Raw genomic sequence first — 5,824 nt, 5'->3', positions numbered from 1 at the left:
TAAATGGATTAAACTTATTGAACATATGGTTGAGTGATGGTTTAACAAAGTTAGGAGAGATAGAAAGGAAGCAATGACTAAGACGTTTCTATGTGCTTTGGAATATAAAACAATAATCTTGTGCAATTAAAATATATATTCATGAATAAAGTGTGACAAGGGAAATAATTACCCTCAAAGGGAGTATTTTCCCTGGAGTTTTGAGACTGAAGTTTTCTCAAGATTCCTATATAGTAAGGTCTATAATCCCATCTTGATTCCATATTGCATTACTTCAATAGGGTCTTAAACTGAGCAGAATCCTTTTGATCATTTAACTGCTTGCAAATATTTTGTCCACACAATAATCTTCTTCCATACTGAGTGTTTATGGTGAATCTTCCAAAATATCCAGAGAAAGCTCCTAAGGTATCAATTATCCTAACTCATTCTGACAAAATAGCTACATACTAAAATTTAAAATTTGTTACACTCATAGCTATATTTCAGCAACACTATTTCAAGCATTATGTGGAAAAATGACCTATTTATTTTGTCAACATGAAGAAAATGTTCCTAATCAAAGAAAATAACTTCTAATAATATTGAAAATATATATGGTAGCTACAAAACATAGAGCAAGGCATTGTAAACTCTTGCTACTAATCCCATCATTGTGTCTTTACATCTCAGGAGACAACAATAATTCCAGGGAATTTTTCATTGAAAAACCACTTCTCCAAAACTATTTGTATGGCAATTCACAATCCAGTATTGTATTATCTTTAATTTTGAGGAGTAAAATTTTATTTTTTTCATGTTTCTATTTTATTTTTAAATAGGTTTATATTATTTTATTTGTAAACACAAAAAAATACAATTATACCAGCATGAAATGTGTTAGCAACACACAAAAGGCTTTGCTAATAATAATGAGCCACATATACGAATTTTCACCATGGAATTGCTTCCTGTACCTTTGTAGGAGCACTATTTTAAATAAGAAATAGTTCCGTATTATGTACAAAGGGCTTTTGATACGTTATATGTATTAGAATTGTTTTTTATTTTACTCTATTATTTTTTTATTTTACGTATCGATCCCAGTTCCCTCTCCCTCCCTCCCTCTACCCTATCTCCCTGGTCACATGCACCCTGACCACCATCCCCTCCCATCCTCCCACCCCCATACCACATGTAGGGCTATGCCATCCATGTGGGGTCGTGTAAATCTGTCAAGTTATTATAGTGGGGATAGGACTTCTCTCCTGTCTCTAGGATAAGGGAGTGTCCCTCAATGGGGGATGTGTCCACAAGGTCATTTTTTGCACCAGGAATACATCCCGGTTCCACTATCTGAGGTCCCTTAGACTGCTCATACCTTCTAGTTCAGACCTATATTAAGGGGTTCTGAGTCAGTCCTATGCTGGATCCCCAGCTATCAGTCTGAAGGACCCATTTGCTCCTGGTTCAGGTCAGCTGTCTCTATGTGTTTCTGCAACCTGGTCTTGTCCTCTCAGTGTTTAGTATGACTCAGTGTTTAGTTATGGGTGTTTGCTTCTGTTTCCAACAGGTACTACAGGAGGGCTCCATGATGGTGGATAATATAGTTGTTTATCTCACTATTCTGGAAGGGCATTTATAGTAGCCTTTCCACTGTTGCTCAAATTGTTAGCTGGAGTCAGTCTTGTAGGTCTCTAGACCTTTCTTTAGGTTTGGTTTTCTCTTCAAATTAATAATGGCTCCCTCTTTTATGGTCTCTCTCTCTCTCTCTCTCTCTCTCTCTCTCTCTCTCTCTCTCTCTCTCTCTCATGTCTTCTATTCCTACCCTGACTCAATCTTCCTAGTCACAAGTGCTTTCCTCTCCTCCCCTTCTCTTTCTCCTACTTCTCTCTCCATTCACTGCCATATCACTTCCCATGTGCTCTGGGGGACTTGTCCCTTCCCACTTTTGTGAGGGAGGGACCTTATATGAATCTCTTAGAATATACTTTGTCTACTAGTTCCCCTAGTACTTGAAGTTCTAGCTAAAGCTATAAGAAATCAAAAGGAGATCAAGGGGATCCAAATTGCAAAGGAAGAAAAAAAACTGTCTCTATTTGCCAATGATATGATAGTTTACATAAGCAATCCAATAAACTCTACCAGGGAACTCCTACAGCTGATAAACACCTTCAGCAAACTAGCAGGATACAAGATAAACTCAAAAAAATCAGTACCCATACTTTATTCAGACAACAAAGAGGCTGAGAAAGAAATCAGATAAACATCACCCTTTACAATAGTCACAAACAGCATAAAGTATATAGGGGTAATGCTTACCAAACAAGTGAAAGACCTATATAATAAGAATTTGTGTCTTAAAGAAATTAAAGAAGATATCAGAAAATGGAAAGATCTCCCATGCTCTTGGATAGGTAGGATAAATATAGTAAAAATGGCAATCTTGCCAAAAGCAATCCATAGATTCAATATAATCCCCCATTAAAATCCCAGCATGATTCCTCACTGACCCTGAAAGGATAATAATCAAATTTATATGGAAAAACAAAACACCCAGGATATCCAAAACAACCCTGTACAATAAAAGAACTTCAGGAGGCATCAACATCCTTGATTTTAAGATCTACTATAGAGCTATAGTTCTGAAAAGATCCCAGTACTGGCACAAAAATAGACAAGTAGACCAATGGAATAGAATCAAAATTCCTGATATTAATCTACACTCCTATGCACACCTGATTTTTGACAAAACAGCTAAAAGAATATGATGGGGGAGGAAAGCATATTCAAAAAATGGTCCTGGCACAATTGGATGATAATGTATAGAACACTGCAGATAGATCCATGTCTATCGCCATGCACAAAACTCATGACCAAAGAGATCAAAGACCTGAACATAAATCCAACCACATTGAACCTCTTAGAAGAAAAAGTAGGAGGTATCCTTGAACAAATTGGTATAGGAGACTGTTCCCTGAACATAACTCCAATAGCAAAGACACTAAGGCAAAGGACACAGTGGATGAGACCAAATGGTAGCCCACAGACTGGGAAAAGATTTTCACTAATCCTACATCTGACAAAGGGCTGATCTCAAAAATATAAACAAAGAACTCAAGAAACTAGTAAGCAAATCACCAAATAACCCTATGAAAAAATGGGGTACAGAATTCAAAAAAGAAATCTCAATAGAGGAAATCAAAAAGGCTGAAAGACAATTAAGAAAGTGCTCAACATCCTTAGCTATTAGGGAAATGCAAATCAATACAATTTTGAAATACCATCTTACTCCTGCCAGAATGGCTAAAATTAGAAACACCAATGAAAACTCATGCTGGAGAGGATGTGGAGAAAGGGGAACACTCCTCCATTGCTGGTGGGAGTGCAAACTTGTACAGCCATTTTGGAGATCAGTATGGCAGTTCCTCAGGAAAATGGGAATCAGTTTACCACAGGAACCAGCAATCCCCCTCTTAAGCATATACCCAAATGATCCATATCCATGCAACAAAGACATGTGCTCAACTCTGTCCATAGCAGCATTATTTGTAATAGCAAGAACCTGGAAGAAACCTAAATGACCCTCAACTTAAGACTGGATAAAGAAGATGTGGCACATTTACACAATGGAATACTACTCTGCTGAAAAAATAATGGAATCTTGAAATTCGCAGGCTAGTGAATGAAACTTAAGAAACCATCCTGAATGAGGTAACACAGTCACAAAAAGAAGAACATAGGATGTACTTGCACATATATGGATTTTAGACCTAGAGCAAAGGATCACCAGGCTATAATTCATACCACCAGAGGAGTAAAATTTTATATGCAATAAAAAAATCAATAAAACTTTAACTGACATGCTTATTTTAAGCTATATTTATACTAAAGAAATATGTAGTATTCTTTGATTTATTTGGTAATTAACATTATCAAATGATATCATTTAAATAAAGTATTTGAAAAGGAATAAAATCAGTCATTTTTCATTAAGATTACAATTACTCTTCCATTCCTCCCCTGTCTCAATCTTCCTAGTCGCAGGAGACAGAGAGAGGGAGAGAGACAATAAAGGAGGAATCCATTATAGGTTTGAAGAGTAAACTGACCTAGATAAATGTCTAGAAACCTACAAGACTGACCCCAACTAACAATTTGAGCAACAGTTGAAAGGCTACCTTAAATGTGCTTCCCTGATAATGAGATCGACAACTAACTTATCCACCATCATGGAGCCCTTATCTAGTAGCTGATGGTAATAGAAGCAAACACCTACAACTAAACACTGAGCCAAACTGAAATCTGTATGCAGAGAGGGAGGACAAGACTACGCTGCAGAATCACAGAGAGACAGCTGACCTGAACAAGGAGGAGCTAATAAGCTCCCAGACTGATAGCTGGGAATCTAGCATGTGACTGAATCAGACCCTGTAAGGATATTCTCTTAATCAAGAGACAGGAGAGAAGGCCTAGTTCCTACTCCAAATGACTTGACAGATTTAGATGACTCCTTCTGGAGGGCATCACAGTATATGTGGAGTGGGGGGGGGAGGTAGGATGGCTGAAGGGCATGAGAGTGTGTGAAAGAGGGAGGGAGAGGGAACTTGGATTGATATGTAAAATAAAAATTAAAAGTAAATTAATATATATATTTAAAAAGATTATAATTACTTGATTGGAGTCTTGGATCCGCACCCTCAGGTAGAGATGAGTAACAAACATTTTCTGCCCATTCTCTCCCTCATTATAGTCTCCTGTCCCACCCACTGATTCCCTCAGAGACCTGGAAGCAGACCAAACAACCAAGTGTCTGCTGCCATTGGAGTCTTAAACCTGCAACCACCTGGAGAGGTGATTGCCAGACCTTCTCCTGTCTACTTCACAACACTCCTTGGAGTCCCTCATCCCACACACCATATCCCCCAGAGTCCTGGGGGCAAACAAAACCATCCAGTGTCTGCTGCCATTAGAACTTTGGACCTGCACCCACCAAGAGAGGGAGAGACCCCACCTGTACCCACTGGAAGAAGGGATAGAAAGATAGCAGTATAAAAATACATTCAACAACAGAAAGACTAATATGACAATATCAGGGTCTAGGGGTATTACTAGAGCAAGACCTGAACAACCCAACATAGGTGACACAGAAGAAAATGACCTTAAAAAGAACTTTATGTAAATGATATAGGCCTTCAAAGAGGAAAAATGGAAGAAATGGAAGAAAAAATAAACAAAAAAAATGGAAAAAATTGGAGGAAAAGACAAAGCAAAACAAAAATAAAACAAATAAACAACTCTCTTAAAGAAAGCAAGGAAAGCCAAAAAAAAAAAAAAAAAAAGAAAAGAAAAGAAAAGAAAAAACAGTCCAAGAGGTGATGGAAGCAATTCAAAAGTTTAATATTTGAAACAAAAATAGAAAAAACTAGCCAGGTGGTGGCACACACCTTTAATACCAGCACTTCAGAGGCAGAGGCAGACAGATCTCTGTGAGTTCGAGACCAGCATGGTCTACAAAAGATTGTTCCAAGATAGGCTCCAAAGACACAGAGAAACCCTGTCTCTAAAAGAAAGCAAGAAAGAAAGAAAGGAAGGACGGAAGGAAGAAAGAAAGAAAGAAAGAAAGAAAGAAAGAAAGAAAGAAAGAGAAAGAAAGGAGAAAATAAAAATACAAACTTGGGGATGCTAGAAAAAGAAAATCTTGGTAAATTATCAGAAACAACAGATACAAGCATAACCAATAGAATACAAGAGATGGAAGACAGAAATTCAAGTGTTGAAAAAAATCTGGGAGAAATAGACTGATCAATGAAAGAAAATATTAAGTCCAGCAAATAGTTAACAC

This window comes from Phodopus roborovskii, unplaced genomic scaffold (assembly GCF_943737965.1).
Source record: "Phodopus roborovskii unplaced genomic scaffold, PHOROB, whole genome shotgun sequence".
NCBI lineage: Eukaryota > Metazoa > Chordata > Mammalia > Rodentia > Cricetidae > Phodopus > Phodopus roborovskii.
The sequence above is the reverse complement of the archived record's forward strand: the minus strand, read 5'-3'. Positions refer to the sequence as shown.